Raw genomic sequence first — 22,301 nt, 5'->3', positions numbered from 1 at the left:
GATAAATGTCTTTCCTAAAATAACTAAAGCGTGTGTGTATATATATATATATATATATATATATATATATATATATATATATATATATATATATATACACACACAATCATTCCTACATCCACACAATAATTAGTTAGAATACAATAACCTAAGCGTATATATATATATATATATATATATATATATATATATATATATATATATATATATATATATATATAAGCTTAGGTTATTGTATTCTTATCAATTACACTGTGGATGTAGGGATGAATGTAGACCAATGATTTTAGTTATTTGAAGTAATGATTTACATATCTTTAAATTAGGAGACACATGATTAAATTAGGAAATACATGTTTAATTAATGAAAATTTCGGATTTTAAGGGATATTGATTCTTTTAATTTTGAATTCTGATTTTTTTTTTAATTAATTCATTTTTAATTCTAACATAATTATTAATTTCACTCGATTTTATTCTTTTAGAATGCAATTCTGTTAGAACGATATTCTATGAAAATGTCATAATATATTCTGATAGAGTACATATTTTGATTGAAGTAATTTCTTGTAGAAAAACAATATTCTTGAATCTTAAGTTGAAATATAACTTGATCCTTATATATTCAAACATTGAAATACAAATATAGATTCATACATATTCTTACAGAAGAATGAGATATATGTTTTGTATGGTCGGTTAGGGTTTTTAATTCTTAAACTATCTTGCCTAAATTAAAGGGATTAATTAAATATTTATTCAATTACTAAAATTAATTAATAGATAACATTAAAATTTTACTTTATTTAGGTTTTGAAATGATTGGCTCACATTGATTCTTATATTCACACAATAGTTAGTTAGAATACTTGAACCTAGCTCTCTCTCTCTCTATGTGTGTGTATATATATATATATATATATATATATATATTTATATATATAGAAAGATATTGAATTCTTCAAAACTTATATGGCCGTATGCAACGTAAAATAACTTATTTATTCTTTTTAATTTTCTTTTATCTTTTTATTCAATTAAAATCATTTTAATTAAAAAAATTAATCCTCCCATTACCCCACCCCAACCTCTCACTCTCTCTCTCTCTACCAAAGAATGTTTGATACATTCAGATCCATCTTTAACCCACCAACGTATCATTTTTCTAATCATGATGATGGATTTTATTGGATGAGGTTATAGAATGCATTCACTTTCCCCTACACGTATTTACAAAACTTCAAGGAAATCACAACTTAGATTGGTATCATATATGGCATTTCTAAAGACCATCTCCAAAATTGGTTATTGCAACAACACCTTGGAAGAACAATCATGCCACAAATAATCTCCACCATTATTCGTATATAAGGAGCCACAACCACCACCCCCAACACCACAAATGGAAGTCGGATTGGAAAGAGCGATAAGGGAATTAATGAAACCCTGCCAACACCACAATTCTTTAGGACAACTCCTCTAATTCCTTTATCTCCCCCTTGTGACACTTGCACTGCAAGTGGAGCATTAGTTGGTAAACAAAGGACCAAATCAAGGATTGGAGCAAGCTCAAATTTCATATTTGACTCAATATTCGAAATCATTTGAGAAATAGACTTGAGATACTATCGAGATATTCGAAAGATCAACCTTTGAAAAAGACTCCATGATACTTGACAAAAATTCTTCCATCTTCTCAAACATCTATGTATCCTTTTCTGACTTGGCTTCAATCTTTTTCGTATACTCAGAATTGAACTCAACCAATTTGGTGATAGCCCTCGCAATGACATCAACTTTTTCATGCAACAATGTATAGGTTTGCTCCATTTTCTAAACTTCTTTCAACAACCCGGATTTGAGTTCAATAGTTTTGAGTTCTAAAGACTCCTTCGTTGTAGTAACTTGTTCGACAAAGAGTTCATAACGTTCCTTTGCAACGTCATGAAGCTTATGAATCTCATAATCAGAGATTTTGGAATGAATCACTAAACTTTATGCTTGTTTCTGCTCAATACCCTCAATCAAGTTTCGTAAGAGAGTTTCTTGAGCTTTCATCAAATATTCCATTTCAAAGCCAGCCACAAAGTGCTTTCCTCCTGTATTTGCTTGTATCTGAAAAAGAGAATTGATTTTCGAGTTAAGGATCTTGAACTGTTTACCTGACATGATTAATTCATCAGGAATATTCTCCTCTTTAGAATCAAATTGAAGATCAGCAAAGGACACCATTGTATCATCATCATTAGGTTTTTCATCATGAACCACTTTCTCAGCCTCAGTTGATTGAGATGAGAAAAGAGTTGTAATAGGCTCATCCATGATATCAGAAAATGTTGGTGATATGGTACAAACTAGAACTGAAATTGTAACAAATGATGAAATTGGTGGTAAAGTTGTTGAAGTGTCGACTGTGGAAGTTTCGATCGTAGATGAGTTGATGGTAAAAATGTTGATGGTGGAAGTTTGTATAGTAGAAGTGACAAATGACTCATTGTTATGCATCCCTCCATCCATGTTGACATGTGTGTCCTTATCAGATAATTTATAGGGATGTTTAGAGTTCAAACCTCCTCCGTATTGGACTCGGTATGCGAAACTTCAGATGGTATGGCCAAGGTCTTCTCAGGGATGGATGTTGGTTGATGATCACTTGAATTGATGCTTGTATCCATATTAGATACGTTTACATTGACATTAGGATTCCATGTTGCCTCAAAATTCGACTTGATATGAGAATCCCTTCGAGGTGATCCAATAACAGAATCTTCTATGCGAAGATCTGACCTTTAACTATCACTGTCGTGATCAGTTTTAACCATCAAATTGTCAAGTGGAACTAGAATCTTATGTTTTTTTTAACTTGTGAGCCATATCAAGAGCTTGACATTTCTTCAAAGCTGGTGAAACAGAAAAAGAGACTTCATGAAACCAAGCACCCTTCCTGTTAAATTGAGGCTTCCGAATCTTCTTCATACCCTTCTGAGTAGAAATAGGATTAGAAGAATCGACATTCGTTGGCTCAACACTTTTAATGGTTGGTTCTTGCATAAATTGCTTGATTGGTGAAGCAGTATGCTTCTTTGCTGGTTTCTCAGTTCGTTTGAGAACTCCCGATTTCGATGGGATGATTTCTTTCATAACTTCCTCCTCCATACTTGGTGATTTTTCGAGTTGCTTCATCTTCTTTGAAACTTTGGAAGCTTTAGAAGGTCCTTCTGTCCCCTTTTATGGAAGAACCCCTGTTAGTGTAGAAGAGTCAATCGAAGCCAAGTATTGCACAAGAACCATAGTTTTGGGATCCACAAGCTTGAGCATCGCATCTGCAATACGAGCAACACTGGGAAAAACAGCTGGATCATCAAGAAAAATCCTTGGTGCAGCCATAACCGGAAACTCAGCAGTTTCGACATCATAAGGAACCAAAATATCCTCTTGACGATAAACATTTTGTAAAATCAAGCTCCAAAATCGAGCACTCGAAACACCATTCATGATATTTTGTGTGAAATTGAGGTTCCAAACTCCTCTCAGAGATTTGTAGCATAATCCACATTCAGACAGTAATACAGTCCTGCTATGATCGAATAGACTTCAAGCTTGGCTTTGTCGAGCCCAGACCTTTCATCCTGTTAAGAAGCCTAACACGATCCCAAACGGTAAACTCCATATACAAGGAAGACCTGACTTCTTAAAGTGACTTATTCCAGTAAGAGTTGGTTGATTCCCCATTTCATTAAACATACAAAGCACCTGATCAGTCGAAACTTCATAGAATGTACCCGAAACTGGAAACTTCAGGATTTGGGAAAATTGCTTCTGATTAAGCTTCTTAGTATTTGAATTCAACAACTAAAACGTGACCACCTTAGTAGTTTTGTTGAAGACAACAGTTGAACCAGCAAGAGAAAGCCATTCCATTGGAACTGCAAACGAGGATGAAAGTGCAGTTGATAACACAGAGTTGTTCAGGGTTTGAACAAGCATCTGTAATGTCTCTGGATACTGATCAATCGATGGAACCAAACATAGATTAGTGGTTTTCATCTTCATCCTTGGTTACGAAACTTCCTCTTCATTTTTTGTCGTTGGATCAGCAGCGAGATGAGCAGTAGCTATTGCAGAGAACGCAAAAGATTTTCGAAACGATGAACAGTTAGGGTTTGTAAGGGTCAAAGACCTGTTGTAATATGTCGAAGTCATAAGTTTATTTTACAAGGCATTTATCTAACGAAGCGTATTGTTTTAGTCCTTGTAATTTTTTGTGTGCTTTCATGTTTCCTATAAATAGGGACATTACTTAGAGTTAGATAAGAGTCTTTGTATGAACTTGTCCACATACTCTCAGTAACAGTGAAAGCATAATAGAGATGAAACCAGATCATATTTACATCGTGTGTTCAATCTATATTCTTAGAACTCTGATTTGATTCATACTTGATTCCATACTTCATCAATTGGTATCAGAGCAGGAATCATGATCTGAGATCTAATTTTTACTCTGACTCAAAAGGTTTTTGAATCAAATGTCTGTTTCGAAAAGTTCCACACCTTTTGACGTGAAAAAGCATTTTAGATCTTCAGTTGTGATTTGATTCTGCAACTGATTTGTTGAATCGAGTATTCTACTTCATATTTTTGTTCAATTCAGCAATTTGCTTTCAAATTCTCTTTGATTTCTCAAAAATTCTATAAAATCTTCTTCCGTACATCAGTGGCGAACTTCAATCTCAACTCGATGACTTCATACTCTCATCTGCTAGGATCTTCAACTAAGATTCCTATGCTCATTCCTAAATACTATGATCAGCGGTCTGATCGTATGCAAGATTACTTGAATGGAATCGATGAAGAGCTTTGGTCTTGCATCTCAGGGAATGTTACTCTTCCGACAAATCTTCAACCAATTGGATCGTGTCTGGTACTACGAGTATGGAAGATCAAATTGTTCGAATGAAGACACTTGAAAAACGATGCATAAGGGAGTTACATGGTGCATTGCCTCCAGTTGTGTATAACTATGTCAGAAGTTGTACAACTACAAAGGACATCTGGAATAATCTCAAAGAAAAGTTTCAAGGTAGCGAGAAGACGAAAATCAATTCAGTTAAGCAATGTTTGATTGAATTGAAGGATTTCAAGCAAAAAGATGGTGAAACGATTGAAAGTTACTATGATAGGCTGAACGAGCTGATTTACAAATGCAATCGTTATGGAATCGCGTGGTCTGCTATGGAATTCAATCTCACCTTTGTTATGGGACTCCATAAAGAATGGATGAGTGTTAGCATGATGGTGAAAAATCAACAGAGTTTCGACACATCTTCTTTGAATGATTTGTACAATCAACTAAAAACTCACAAAAGTGAAGTGAACGAAATGGCAGAAGAGTCGAAGCTTAGTCTGGGAGGTCCATTAGCACTTGTCTCGATAGTGTCTGAAAAGGAAGCAGTCGAAAAAGGTGATTCTGATGATGAAGAGGGGTTTCTCATGAATTTGGATGATGAGGCAATTGCTTTTTACTCAAACAACCGAGTCAAAAAGTTTTTCAAGAAACCATTTAATTCAAAGGTGAAGCAAAGTGAGGGAAAAGGAAGTTTTGTGAACAAGGCTGCAGGAGAAGAGAAGAAGAAGTGTGATAAGAATGATGCGAAGGGTGCTAAGGAGAAGAAAGAGAAGAAACTGAAAGGAGATTCTGGTATAGATTGTCATTATTGCAATGAAGCAAATCATCTGGCAAATGATTATATGCTTCGAAAGAAGGATGAGAAAAAGAATAGAGTGAAGGATGAGGCATATTATGTGGAAAGGTTGGAAGAGGTGCGTACGAAGGCGAAAAATTTGTCTTTGGTGGCTCAAGGTGAACAGGAGAATGATGGCACATATCAAATTTGGTCTTCGGGCTCCGATGATGAGGAAATGCGTAATCCTACGCATGGGGCCATGTATGCGAAGCTGGAGGAAGATTCGGACGAAGAGGTAACGGGCCGATGCTTTGTGTCAAAGTCTGCTGATAAGTCTCCAATGACAACAAAGGTACGTAATATTCTTCAATCTTTCAATATTCCTTTAAGTGCATATGATTCTGAAATTGTTGCTTTTGATGATACTGTTGCTTATTTTGATAATTTGGTTGTTTCTGCTAGCAATGAAGCTAAGAAATTAAGCAATCAGTTGTTAGAGACAAAGAAGAAGTTAGATTCGAAAGTTGTCAAGATAGAATGTTTAGAATTGCAAATAACAAACATTATGTGTGATCGAGATTCGTTGTCTAGTTATGTAAAACTATTATTAGCTCAACGAAATATCTACTGCAATTCTGCTAAACGTTTATATGGCAAATTAACTGCATTGCATCATTCGTGTTATATTAGCAAGGAACAACATAGGAAATTATTACCTTTTCTAGCATACGAGAGAGTGAAGGTTGATAATATTTCGTATGATTGTGAGAAAAATATTGCTGAGTTTGACAAAATTCTTGATGATAGATATACTTATGGAATTGTCAAAATTGACGAATATCTTGATTAAAATGAATTAGTTAATATTGTGAATGATACTTTGAAAAAATCAGAACAAATCAAAATTTTGAAAAAGACTGAGAATTCAACATCTGATTCTCAATCTAATTTTGCCGATATTGAAGATAACTCTGATAATATTAGCGAAATTAGTGAAATTGAGGATGTTGATTGTTCTCAATTGTCTGTCATTAATGTTACATCAAAATCTAAAGGAAAAGAAAAACTTAAGGATTTGATGGTTAAGATTGACACTGACAAACCTTCAACTTCGAAAGTTTGTGATTCTGAGTTTCTGGATATCCGAGACAGTCAAACGGATAGCAATGATGATGAAAATTATGATGACGATTCGCTTAAAAAGGTCTCATCAAACAAAGATTCGAAAGAAAAGGAAATTCCGCGTGCTGTTGTTGATCAAGTGTTTGGGAACACTGAAAACTTCGATAAAGTGTTGTCTGAAAAAGGAGCCCATTATTTGGAAACAAATCAAGTGGTGTATCCAAATTTCAAGTGTACTGATGATGTTGTATTTCCAAATCAAGTGTTTCTCACTACTGGAAATGTTGAGAACATTAAACCAGAATTTAACAAAATGATCGAAGATGACAACAAGAAAACAACAGACGAAGAATTCTTTTCAAATCAAAGCACTGTCGAAAATAATCGAACAAAGAATTCATATGTTTTTCAAAGACAAAAACCATAACGCAAATGAGTTGAAAAATCGACAATTGTGAAAGAAGTTACAAAAGAGGTTATTGTGGAAAATGAAACTGTTGTCAAATTAAATTCCAAAGAATTTAAAGAACAAATTGACAAGTTTTCAAAAGAAAATGCAATTTCAAAAAGACAAGCTCGAAAGAAGATTTTTTGGCAAACCATGGAGCTTCGAAAACAACAAAATGGTTTGACTTTGAAAACAACTGAAAACACAAAGACTAAATCTGTTGAGAACAAGTCTTCTCATTCAGCAATTCATTCGGATCAAAAGCTAAATCTCGCTCAAACAAAATAAATCTAAATCTGAATTTCATCCAAAAACAAATTCTTCGAAAGTTTCAAACTCATCATTTTCTAAAGATAACAAAAATACCTCAAAGAGTGTTCAAAATCAACCATCAACACAACGATTTTCTTCTAATCAACAAACAAGGTTTTCTCAAAAACAAAAATCTCAAAATTGATTTTCTCAAAATCAAAGTGTTGGAAACAATGATGGAAGTCGATACGCAATGGCATTTCGACCTAAATCAAATGTTGATTTCTTCCCACAAAAACCGAATTTTCCAAATCCTACAGGAAAACAAACCTTAAAAGTTTCGTACACAAAAGGGTTGTCTCGTAACAAAAACATTGATCATTGGCTTGAAGGAAAAGGACGAAAATATCAATCAATGAAATATTCTCAACAACAAATTCACGAAGCTTATGAGCATTATGTGAATTCTTCGTCAACTGAAAGCTCATCTTCAAAAGATTCGAATGTTTCGGTAAAAACTTGGCAACCGGTTTCGAAAGAAAAGCATGATCATACACAATCTAAAAAGATGAAGGCATGTGTCAGTGACAATCCCAAACTAACAAAAACTTATGTTTCTATTCCTTTACCTAGTGATGTGGACTTAATTGATAGTCTCAAAACTAAAGGTTGTGATTAGGTTAAAAGTTCATCATTTCATTATGTTTTCAAAACTAATTTCCAAGGACCCAAACAGCCTTGGGTACCTAAATTCTTTCATTGATCGGAGGTACTATGTGACGAGCAATATGATGAGAAATGGTATATCGATAGTGGTTTCTCACGTCACATGACAGGACGAAAGGAAAATCTGAGAGATTTTCGAAGCTTGGAAAATGTAGGAGTTGTGAAGTTTGGCAATAATCACAAGTGTCAGGTGAAAGGATATGGCAAAGTCACAAATGGAAAATTCACTGTTAATCGTGTAGCTTATGTCGAAGGTCTTCAACATAACTTAATAAGTGTTTCACAACTTGTTGTGGGCAATGGCAATCAAGTGGTGTTTAACGAAGAAGGCAGCATCATTTCGAATGTTGAAATTAACGAAGTTTTGCTCAAATCCAAACGACATGGTGACATGTTTACTCTTGATATCAAACCAATCATTGGCAAACCCTCAGTGTGCTTACTTTCAAAAGCTTCCTCTGACATCAGCTGGCTATGGCATCGACGCTTATCGCATTTAAACTTTCGAAATTTGAATAAATTGGTTGTTGATGATCTTGTTCAAGGTTTACCTGTACTAAAGTTTAATAATGATACCTTGTGTGCAGCTTGTGAACAAGGGAAACAGCACAGGAAAGGACATCCAACTGTGATAGATTCGAAAATTGTGGAACCGTTGGAACTTCTTCACATTGACCTTTGTGGACCATCAACTGTTGAAACTCTCAACAAGAAACGGTACATTTTAGTTATTGTTGATGATTTTTCACGATTTACTTGGGTATATTTTCTCAGGTTAAAATCTGAGGTTGCTCAAACAATGATCGAGTTTATTAAGAAGATTGAGATGAGTCTGAAGAAAATTGTTCGAAAGATCAAAAGTGATAATGGATCTGAGTTTAAGAACAAAGTGTTGGATTCGTACTTAACAGAAAATGGAATTTCGCATAACTTCACTTCGCCCTATACACCTCAGCAAAATGGTGTTGTTCAAAGACGAAATCGGTCACTTTGCGAAGCAGCGAGAACTATGTTGACATATGCGAATCTTCCTCAATATCTATGGGCTGAAGCAGTTTCGACAGCATGTTTCACCCAAAATCGATCTTTCATTCATCGTCGATTCAATATCACTCCGTATGAAATCATAAATACCCAAAAACCTAATGTTAAATTCTTACATGTTTTTGGTTGCATGTGTTTTATAATGAATCTTAAAGATAGCCTTTCAAAATTTCAAGCTAAGGCAGACGAAGCCATATTTTTGGGATATTCGCACAATTCGGTTGCATACAGATCATGTGGAAGATGGCAATATAGAATTCCATTTTTTAAAAACAACGGATCAGCTTGCTGATATTTTTACAAAAGCTTTGGATAAAAAATCATTTGTTCGAATTTTGACAGGATTGGGAATGATCGAAGCAAGTTCAGTTCCAGGAATGATTTCGAATATATAACAACGAAATGTTACATAAATATATTGATTCAGAGGTCATCATCATTCATTCAGAGGCTGATAGTATTAACCATTCAGAGGTTACTGTTCATAGTCAACGCTTCGACATGCTTTGACTTCGTTACATTGATCATTTTGGGTTGGAGTAACACTTTTCGTTAGATTACTAAATTTTTTTTGTATCTTAGTTTTCTTTTCGAAAAACCAAAAATCACAAAAAGATTTTATCTCTGTTTTGTCATTTTATTTTCGAAAAACCAAAAACTACAAAAAGATTTTATTTTTGTTTTGTCATTTTATTTTCGAAAAATCACAAAATCCAAAAAGATTTTCTTTATTTGTTAATTGTTTCTTTTAAGAAAAATCAAAAACATCAAAAAGATTTTTGTTATTTTGTTCTTTATCTTTTGTGTGTACAGATTTCACGAAGGCTATACAAGGGTCATGCTTATGTTTCTCAGGGAAGGTACAATTTCGACAACTTTGTACTAGTTAGACTGTCCCTAGAAGCATGCTGCAGCATGTCGACCCAAGCCTCCAAAGACTCAATGTGTGTTTACGAAATCCTTAATGAAAATTTTCTTACGAAAACTTCCCAAGCCAGGCTTATACTCACATTAGTCAAATGAGCTACCTTACTATTCTCAAATGAGTTAAGAGTTGTTTGTTTGGTCCAATCATAACAGAGGTACAAGTGTTTTCGTGAACCAATCTTTTTCATCACCAAATTTCTTACACTTGCACACACGAAGACATATGTCCAAGAGATCTTTGATTCAACCACTCAAGATTTAGACATGTCAAAATTCTGTGTTAATGATCTGATATCATGAGGCCATGATGAAAGTGAAACCCAACATTCTAACTTCGTAAGGAATTAATGGGGAACTTTGTTCCAGTTTTGACGAAACATTTGTTTCAGTACCACTTTTCGATACTCTAAATCATATTAATTTCTTATGAGTAATCTTGATCAAACTATCGAAGCCCACGATGTTTGTTACCCAACAGGATTCAGTATCAATTCTTTCATGAATATGATTTACGTGTGAGTTTCATTTGCTTTCGAAGTTACTTTCAAAATAATTCAAAGCATACTTGTCACTGACTACACCGGTCAAACAAGTAATTTCGGTTACAATTACTCACCTTATGCTTAGGTTGATATGTAACGAAATTGTAAACTACCCATGAAGCCTTATAAAAGAAACCCTTCGATACTTCTCTATAAGTATTCGATTGAAATTCACGGGAACATACATAAACAGTTGATTATCTCTCTTGATAGTTAACAAAGTAACCTTTTCCTGGGGTTTGTTTGCTTTTGTGTCGAATATTACTTTATTTGACATCACATATCCAAATTGTTGTTTAATTGGTTCTTATCTTATCTTTGGATCACTGCACTCACGAAATCCTTGAGGTTCTGAGTAATACCAACTCAGGCTGATGATTTCAAACATCTGGCAAATGACTTTGCTTTTTATCCCAAAAGTGAAAGATCCTTACCTCCATCCGAAGATTGGTGATGGTTACAATTCAATTGAGATAAATGATCAGATTGTTTGAAAAGACGTATTGTATTCAGTCCGGGTTTCTAGGTGATGTGACAGCTACTTTTTGACGCATGGCTACTTTATCGCCAGTATGGTGCGAGATTCAAGGTGCCACATCGGATCTCATTTAATGTCAGTCCCGCTTCAAATTCAAACACTAGGGTTACATATAAAAAGGGGAATCAAAGCGTGTTATCAGTTTACGCTTCCAAACGAAAAATTCCTAATTTCTCTGAAAATTTCCAATTGTTCTTCAAAGCTTCCAAAAACCCTAATCATGGCCAATTCTGCTGATGTTGTTGTTCAATTACAAAACACTGAAGATGTTACTTCTCAACCAATAATGAAGATTCAAGGCACGAACTATCAAGTTGAAGATGATGTTTCTCTTTATCCAGACGAATTGAAGATGTTGGTAGTCGCATTGAAGAGTTCTGTTCTTTCCACTGCCATGTTCAATTCTTTTGCAGTTCCACTTTCATGGCTTTCTCAAGCAGGTTCCACTACTACGTACAACAAAGCAATGGATATCATCGCTTTTCAACTGGTGAATGACAAGAAGATCCGATTGTCCAAGAAGATCTTTTGTCAGATTCTTGATATCCCTAATTCTCCAATCTATACTGATCTTTCTTCTGCACAAATCATCCATATGTTTAATGAGATGGGTTATCAACCCCCACTCACCAAGATCAGTGATTTCAAGAATTCATGACTTCCAATTGTTTGGAATTTTCTCTTCGGAATCTTTCTACGCTGCTTGACTAGTCGCAGTGTAGGTTTGGACAAAGGTCGAATAGAGGTGTATGCGATGATAGCTATGTTGTATTATGACATCACTGTGGATTATTCTACACAACTATGGAAGGAATTTCAGAAGAGTGTATAAAACATGAATGTTGTTCAAGGGATTTCGTGTGCTAGGTATTGAAGTTTAATTCTTTGATATTTCTATGCCAAAGGGGGAATTGCGGTGCCTACTGATGAGGAGACTGTTGAATTCATCAAGTATCAATTTCCGAAGGAGACTACGGATGATGCTGACATCTTTACACACATTGCAAGAATTCCAGATGCAATGTTACAACGTGTTGATGCAACGAACTTGGTTCTTATGGAGTACTTAGAAACCATCAATCTTGATGATGGGTCTGGGAAGTTGTTGCCAAAAGAAACAGCTGGTCCTTAGAAGAAGTCTCGCAAATCAAAGAAGGATGCAACAATTACTCCTGAGAAACCAGTACAGGAGCCAAAGAAAAAGAAATCACCACCGAAACAGACGAAGCCAGATGCACAAGTTTCGACTGTTGTGGTTTACCCGGTCGAGCCTGTTGTTGATACCCAAGAAAAAGAATCTCATCAAAATCAGGTATTTTTCGAAGGGTTAAGAAAAAGTCTCGTCGATCACGAAAGCTTTCTGATTGTTCGTTTAAGTCTTCTTCTATGGTTCGTAAACCATATCTAAATCACCAAGCCATTCTCATTCGTGAGGTTCCAGCTCCTGTTTCTCCTTCTTCCAAGAAACGAAGAGCTGAAGATGTTGCTACACATATTTCAAAGAAGAAGCTAAAGGAAAGGAAGATGGTTCTTCAAGTAGAATCATCCGAAGGGGAGAAAGTTCCTGAAACTCCTGAAGCTACTATTCTTCAATCAACATCTATTCCTGAGAAGACTAAGGTCACACCACGCGGAGTTTCGTTAACTGAATCAGTTCTTGAGGAGGTTCGAACTTCAGACATCAATACATACGTATCTGATACGGATGTAAATGTCAATATGGGTGAAGGAAATACGAATAAAGAACTTGTTGTTTCTACTCAAGGTATTCCTGCATCTTCTGCTACTTTTGTTTCTTTACCTCTATTCATTATTCCTATCTTAAACACTAAAAACTCACCCATCTTTGAAACCATTCTTACCCAACCCATTACTACTTTGTTCTCATCACAAACCACTGATCCACTTCAAACTACTGAGGATACTGCTGTTGACGAAGGGGGTTTTGGGGGAACATTTGAAGAGATGGAATTTGACGAAGAAGAAGAAACTTTCCCTGACAACATGTTAATGACGATGAAGCAATTTAAGATTTTGAATAAGAAGATGAATTCAATTATTCAATCTTAAGTTGACATGGGGAGAAGTCAATCTCTTTCAAGTTTGGAACTGGATGTTATGCTTAAAGCATTCGAAAGCCAGGATGGTTAGTAAAGTGTCTGGCATGCTTCAAGATTCAGAATCTAAAATCTTGGAGAAGGTGGATCAAAGTGATAAGTGTAACGAATTGCGAGTGAAGTCTCAATCTTCGAACTTTGTGAGTGAAGTTCAAGATTTACGAAGGGTGGCTAAAGAACGACATGTCTTGTTTATTAAAGATGTGAACCAAGTACGCGAAGATGTCAATCTAAAGCTTCAAGAACTTCATGAAGACATGATCAAAGAGATTGCTAGTGCTAAAAAAGACTATGCATCTCTCAATCAAAAAGTGGATATTATTTGTGAGGCTGTCACAAAATATGTCAAGCTGTATGAAAGCTTGAGTCCTCAAGTAACTCAACTTTCTACAGATAACAGTCGAAGCTTTGTAGAGCTTACCTCTTTGTTGCAGGAATTAAAAGACTTGTCTACCACACCTGTTCCATCTTCGATCATAACTCCAGAATTCTTGTCTCAAAAGTTTTCTCAGTTCCAGGCTGTGTTGCACAAACAACTGGCTCCATTATCCAAGTTTTCCAGTCTACTACCAACAGATGCCCCCACGTGTTAACACAGGGGTGCAAGGGGGAGAAAAGAAGGTTGGTAATGTGAAAGTTAGTGAGGTTTCGCATGAAGCTGTGAAAACTGTTGGGAAGATTTTTCAAACAACAATTCCATTATCAAAGCTAATTATCTCAACTGTTGGGCCTGTTACTTCGACAGTAGTTACAACAATGCCAATATCTACAAAGCCAATTTCAAGACCAATTTCTAAAGGAATTGTGATTGGGGAAGGTGGTAGTAGTTCGAAGCCCAAGGAAGTTGTTAATAATTCTTCGATCAAAGACAAAGGGAAAACAATTTTGGTCGAAAGTCGAAAGAAGAGAAGAAAGCTGAAACTAATGCTGAGCTAGAAAAACTAAGAGTAGTTCAGAGTACTTTAAGTCTTCGTGCAAATGACCCACATGGAATGAACAAGGGTGATCCTGCGAAGCATTACAACTACGAAACGATTGAAGCAAAAGTTGCATATAATCATATGTATGCTTTTGAGAAGAAGCCGAAGCAAAGCTATGCAGTTGTTAATACGGATATGAGACAACTGGATTTCCCAATCAATGAAATGATGTTCATCATGGCTCAGTACAAAATTGCTGAGAAGTTTGATAATGATGATGATTACACATACATGAAGCTCATGGTTCATGCTGTGCTAGGGAAACTTCCAGAGGAAATTTGGTCACTTTAAAGAAGGTGATCATTATTAAGAAGGATGTTTTGTTCGAATACTTGATACAGAACCTTCGTTTTTACGTTGCAAGGGCTAATGGTCAGGAGTGTAATTTCTCAATAGCTGATTTTCCATTAATGAACTTGTATGATCTTATATAAGTTGCATTACTTCTGAAAGACAAAGATTCTTCGTATCTTCGAGAGACTGATCCAGAAGTTTTTCGTCTTGGTCTTGCTCACATCAAAATATTCATAGATAACTACTATGAGTGTTTGGCTTTAACGGATGTGGAGTTAGCAACTGCGAAGGGGTTAGAAGTGAAAGTACCCATGGAACCAACGAAGACTCAACCTGAGTTGAAGAAGTATGCTGATGGGGAAATATGCTTGAAGCCTTTTGGCATGGTCTTCGTAGGGAAAGACAAAAATGGAAAAGCCAAGAGATTCTTATTCCAAGCTTGAGAAGTGGAGAGATACACAACGTCCCAATATACGAACTTCATTGTTCGTATGAATAGTTGCAAGAAGAATAACGAAGGGGACAAGAAAGAGTTAAAGAAGATTATTTCTTGGTACTCTGAAATCCGAAGGGTGATGTTGTATGCTATACAGATTCTTTTGAACCGAAGATGGTTGACATTATTACAAAGGGGGAGAATGTAAGGGTCGAAGACCTGTTGTAATATGTCGAAGTCATAAGTTTATTTTACAAGGCATTTACGTAATGAAGCGTATTGTTTTAGTCCTTGTAATTTTTTGTGTGCTTTCATGTTTCCTATAAATAGGGACATTACTTAGAGTTAGATAAGAGTCTTTGTATGAAATTTTCTACATACTCTCTGTAACAGTGAAAGCATAATAGAGCTGAAACCAGATCATATTTACATCGTGTGTTCAATCTATATTCTTAGAACTCTGATTTGATTCATACTTGATTCCACACTTCATCAGGGTTCTTGGGAATTTGACATCCATTTGATAGACGTTGAAATCCTTATGAGCTGCATAAGCAAGAAAAATTCGTACCGCCTCGAGTCTTGCGACAGGGGCAAAGGTTTCATCATAATCGATACCTTCTTGTTCAGAATAACCTTTTACGACTAGCCTCGCTTTGTTTCGAATAATATTTCCATCTTTACCAGAATTGTTTTTAAAAATCCATTTTATATTAATTAAAGAAACATCCATAGGTATAGGAATCAACCTCAAAACGTTGTTTCATTCGAATTCAGCAAGTTCAGATTACATTGCAACAACCCAATCAGAGTGTTCTAATGCAACCTTTACTGTTTTTGGTTCTAATTTCGAAATGAAAATATTAAACATACAAAATTCTTGATAAACATTCAATACTTCATTTCTGTCTCGAATCTGGGCTCGAGTCAAGACACCAGAATTTGGATCACCAAGAATCTGTTCTTTTGGATGATCTCTTGTCCACTTTGTCCAGCGGTGGATATGCAGGATCAAATTCTAAAGACGCATCTTCGAAAATTTCATTCGCATCTGAACCTTCTCTTTCAATCGAGATATTATTAGTTACATCATGAAAATCATTATTATGATCATTACTATTATCATAATTCGATCCACTTGGCTCCTCCTCGACCAATGGATTTCAGATTTGATGCTCCCCCTCAAAATTAGCATGGTTAGGCATATGCTCCCCTAGATATGAGCTATAGTTGGCATATGCTCCCCCTTAACAGTCGAATCATGGTTTTCATTTTGAGATTTCGAAGTCAAGTGCTCCCCCTCCACTTGATCACTCGTCAAAACTGGTATTCTTTCAACATTTACCCTGGAAGTTGATGAAGAATGTGCATCATTTTTCTCATATTTTACAGTTGAATCATCATAGTGTTTCGATGCTTCAAGAACATGATTAGCATCAGCATGGATTTCTGCATCAATGGCCCGATCAAGAATCCCAAAAATCAAATCAAGATCAATATCGTAATTCAAAACCGCTATAACTCCATTATACTTGACGTTTGTCATTTTTTGTTATTAATGATCGGTGACAATTTTCGAAATTGTTACGTTCTCTCACTGTTTAAGGAATCTTGTCCCTGAAATTCAACTTTGAGTGTCCGATGTGGGGGTAGTATTGGTAGAATCTTAGTGAAATAGGACTTTTAGAGCCTGCTCTTAATTACTATGAATATCATTATAGTTTACTTTTATAAGGAGTGCACTAACTTCCTAGGGTACTTTTTAAAATTGATTTGGATTTCGCTGTGGGAGGTAGTGACAGTGTCATTACACAAGTACTTTTTGATATTCATAGTGGTAGTGATGGAGTCATTTGCAAGTACTTTCCGATATTCCTACTGGTAGTCATAGTTTCATCATACAAGTACTTTCCGCTATTTCTAGTGATCATGATAGTGTCATTCGATATTCATAATGGTAGTGGTAGTTCCATCAGACAAGTACTTTCCGATATTCCTCGTGGTAGTGATAGTGTCATCCAATATTCATAGTGGTAGTGATAGTGCCATCAGACAAGTACTTTCCGATATTCCTAGTGGTAGCGACAGTGTCATCCGATATTCAAAGTGGTAGTGGTAGTGCCATCTGACAAGTACTTTATGATATTCCTAGTGGTAGTGATTCCCTATAGTAATTGGAAGGTTCCTAAAATTTCCTTCTAGAATTTTGAGAGATCCTAAGTAAAAAATGAAGTAAAAATATCTAACAGATAGGGTAATTTGAATTTCAACGGATAGATTTCTAGCCGTTGGAATAGGTCCAATCACCCTTCTACATTCCCTTAATTGTTTTATAAATAGGGTATACATCCTTTCAATCTCATCTTACTCTTAGTTTTTCTTCTGGAAGTTCAAGAAATATCGTCCAAGGCACTATCTTTTCCTATTTTCTCCTTCCTAGTTTTATTTTTCTACTAAAAATGCCCAAAAAAGGAGCTCGCTCTCGCACAAACATCATAGCTATACCTGATGATGATTTCATAGATCAAAAAATCCCTTACTACAAGGAAATTGGTACCTTTCACGACGACAATATCGAAGCTTTGAGTTCGATTGAAACCTTTCCCACTAGTACTATTTTCTAACCTTTCGATGTCAGGATCCAACCTGATTTTATTTCTTCCATTTGGGTTTGTTTTCTTGAGTATCCCTTTTCCTTAGGCCTTACGTATCCCTTTTCCAGAATCATTTCTAAAATTTTTTAAAGTACCAATATTTCATATATGCAACCCATGCCAGTTGTTTTGGTCAAAAATTACACAAGTATTGATCAAACAAAGTGAATGAGAGGCTGCGATGTTCGAATTATGTAATATAGAAAGGTAAAGAGAGACACAATTGTTTACACGGAAAGCCCTTGATCCTTGCTAGGATCTCTGACACAAAACCTTAGGAGGTGATAAAGATCACCTTCCTTGATGATTTTATTAATAAAAAGTAACTATTACAGAGAGTATTTCAGTAAGAACAAGTGAAAAAGTTTCTAGAGTAGGCTAAGAGTAAGTAGTGTGTCGTGTGCTAGCTAACAAAATGTCTGATGACGTTTGAGGATCCTGAATGCTTTGAGGATCCTGGCCCTAACAATTTCCCCCAAGTTATTCCTGCAAATGTAGGAGTTAATTTCGAGAATATTAAAGGAATAACATAAATTAAAGAGATAAATGGAGAGAGAATAGTAATTTTCAAAAATAACCATTAACGGCTAGGTAATTTTGAAATCCAATGGGAAGATAACTAGCCGTTAATAGTCAAATCAACCTTAAATCCTTAGTATAAATAGAGGTGATCAGTTCCAGCATTCTTTACTTGTCTCGTTCTTCTTTTCTTTACTTGCGCTACCTTTCGATTATCGACGATTCATTAGAAGATAATTATCTCTTCGTTTTACTTCTTCTATCATGGTTAGAAAAATGGTCGTTTCTCGCAAAAACATCTCAGGTCTCCCTAAATACGACTTCATTAACCAAGGGATTCTCTCCTACGAGGAGACGTGATGATGGAATTAAGTCTTTGGGACTCAATGGAGTCTTCCCCCTGAAGCTGTTTTTAGGCCCTTCGATCCTCTCATTCAGCCCGACTTTGTTTCTCCTACCTGGGTGTGTTTCCCTAAAAACCCCTTCTCCATGGGTTTGAGATACCCTTTCCCTGGGATTGTCTCTGAATTCTTTAGGGTGACCGGGATCTCATATATTCAGGCTATGCCGATTGTTTGGAGGATCCTATACTGGATTGACCAAGTAAATCTGTCAAACGCCTTGACATTGGTCTTCCTGAGCTGGCTTGCATATATGATCTCACTGTTGGGTTTTGATCATTCTAACACTTCCTAAGTGTACATGCAACCCTATTAAACCTTGGATCTATGTTTGTCTAAGATACATGCGAAATATTATTTTCCAAGGTTTATAACCTATCTAGCATGGCATGGGGTACTTTTAACCATAAAAAACTAGATGAATTACATACCTTTTGTTGATTGTTGATTCCTTGGAGTTTGAGAGCCAAACACCAATAATGTGAATGCCTCAAATGGAAATCACAAATCACCACAAACTTGGAAAATGTATGAGAGAGTATACTAACTCTTGATTTTGGCCACCACACTTACATACACATTAGGGTGTTTTTCATGCAACATAAGCTTGTTTATATAGTGTACATGGTTAGGGTGAAACCCTAATAACCCATGTCTTTTCCTCTTCCAAGGATCCATGGGTAAAAGCTCCATGGATCATCCATGGACTTCCATATAAGCTTAGCCCATTCCCAAATGAGTGTTAGCCCACACCATATAAATATAATAGCCCATGATTTAATTAGTCTTCCTTTTAATCACTAAATTAATTCATAATTAATTCAAGATTAAAACTAATTAAGTAACATGACTTTATATTAATATATTATAACTTATAATATATTAATAAATCGTAAGTATACAACTCTCATAAAATTATCCATAACTAGTTTGGGTGAAGTGCAACCCAAATGGACCATGCCGGGTCGGGTCAAGTATATACCAAATAAGTTATGGACCTAGACATCTTATCCAACAGACTCCCACTTGGATAAGTCTAATAACTGTATTTGCCTATATTACTTCAGGAACCAACCGGCAATCGTAGCTCTCGAAAACTCTTGTGAACTATGAAGCGCCATTTTAGATAAGTGATCATATAATCCTCTGCTCTCATGATATCAGCCGGACAAATACATGGAACAATGTCTTACTTATTGTCTAGCAGTTGTTTCTCGATTTCTGATTTGTTTTACAAAGAACTTAACTGAACACATCAATTTAGTTCTGACCGGGCCAGGTACATGGGTCAACACAAAATCATTGAGGGGCCCAGATATCGCTTCTATTTCTAGAAGGAACAGATAAACTTCGACTCATATGCTTATTCTACTACTTATTGAATTGCACACAAAGGCACGTTTTATAACATCAAGTTACTGATGCATTTACGTGCAATCAATGCACAACCAACTCATAGGTAACAACTCATATCTCTAGGTTTGAAGACTTATATGATATTACCGTCTCACGATCACTCGAGATAAATTCCATGAAGTGATACAAGTGAGCGTGGGTTTATTCCAATACTCATAACTTATGAGTACTCATGAATGTTGTAGCAACCATTGCTATGGATAAACACCTTTAGTCATCTACAATCCCAATTCATGACAGTCTTGATTCATACCTACTTCCGACATATGACCGACTGTGGAGAGTTTGAATAAATTAATTATTCTGGAAGTCAAAACATGCAAAACTGAAACAATAGTAAATAATTGACAATGATAGCAACACTTTACTCATAAATAAATCACAAATTTTATTCATCATCAAACGTCGATTACATTTTACAAGTTTCAGAAAAGGCTATCTAATCTGTAAAACTAATATCGTCCCTCAGCCCGATGCGCCTCGCATGCTGCAAATGCTTCACCCTCGTCAGTCCCTTCGTAAGGGGATCCACAGGGTTCTCATCTGACGATACCCTCTTTGCCACAAGGAGTCCCACTTCTATCTTGTGTCTTATGAAGTGATATTTTATGTCAATGTGTCGGGATCTGCCATGATCTCTTGGTTCCTTGGCTAAGGCAACCGCACTATTGCTGTCACAGAAAATCTCCATAGGCTCCTTAATAGCTGGTACAACTCCAAGGTCTCCGATGAAGTTCCTCAGCCATATCGCCTCCTTTGCCGCTTCACTCGCTGCTATGTACTCTGATTCACAAGTCGAATCAACTACAGTCTCCTGTTTGGAACTCTTCCAAGTGATTGCCCCTCCATTTAAGGTAAAGACCCAGCCCGACTGAGAGCGGAAGTTATCCCTATCAGTCTGAAAGCTAGCATCACTATACCCTACTACTCTCAAGTCATCACTCCCACCAAGGGTAAGGATCCAATCCTTAGTCCTCCGCAGGTACTTGAGAATATTCTTTACCGCAGTCCAATGAGCCTTGCCAGGGTTCCCCTGATATCTGCTGACCATGCTCAAAGCAAAGGCCACATCAGGACGGGTACAAGTCATAGCATACATGATCGAACCAACAGCGGAAGCATAAGGTAATCGACTCATCTCAGCTATCTCATCTTTTGTACTCGGGCTCTGAGCCTTGCTCAGTTTGGCATTGCTTTGGATCGGTAATTCTCCTTTCTTGGAATTCTGCATGTTGAACCTTTTCAACACCTTATCCAAGTAGATACTCTGACTAATTCCAATTAGTCTTTTACTCCTTTCTCTTAAGATCCTTATCCCTAGGATATAGGTAGCTTCTCCAAGGTCCTTCATAGCAAAGCACTTCCCAAGCCAGGACTTAACCTCCTGCAAGGTTGGGATGTCATTTCCTATGAGTAGTATGTCATCCACATACAGTACCAAAAAGTTAACTATACTCCCACTAGCTCTGACATACACGCAGGACTCATCTTCACTTCTTGAGAAACCAAACTCTTTGACCTTCTCATCGAAACAAAGATTCCAACTTCGAGATGCTTGTTTCAATCCATAAATGGATTTCTCAAGCTTGCACACTCTATTGGGGTACTCTGCACTGACAAAACCTTCTGGCTGATTCATGTAAACATCCTCAGCCAACTTTCCGTTAAGGAAAGCGGTTTTGACATCCATTTGCCATATTTCATAATCATGAAATGCAACAATGGCTAGCATAACCCTAATAGACTTAATCTTTGCTACTGGTGAAAAGGTTTCATCATAATCAATACCCTGAGTCTGAGTAAACCCCTTCGCAACCAGTCGAGCCTTATAAGTGTGCACGTTCCCATCCATGTCGGTCTTCTTCTTGAAGATCCATTTGCACCCGACTGTCTTACGGCCTGGTACATTGTCAACCAAGTCCCAAACTTGATTGTCATACAGGGACTGTATCTCGCTGTCCATAGCCTCCTTCCATTTAGCAGACTCTGGGCCTGCCATGACTTCCTTAACACTGTTAGGTTCATCCAGATTTACCAGTGTACTGTCACTGATAAATGTATCACCTTCCGTAGTAATATGAAATCCATAATAAAACTCAGGTGTGTTCCTAACCCTTGTGGAACGCCTCGGAAGTATAGACTCGTCAGCTGGATCAACAGGAATTTCCTCCTCAAGTTGATTGCTAGTGTCTGAGGTTCCT

Source organism: Lactuca virosa, chromosome 4 (genome assembly GCF_052849685.1).
Source record: "Lactuca virosa cultivar CGN04683 chromosome 4, Lactuca_virosa_CGN04683_v6, whole genome shotgun sequence".
NCBI lineage: Eukaryota > Viridiplantae > Streptophyta > Magnoliopsida > Asterales > Asteraceae > Lactuca > Lactuca virosa.
The sequence above is the reverse complement of the archived record's forward strand: the minus strand, read 5'-3'. Positions refer to the sequence as shown.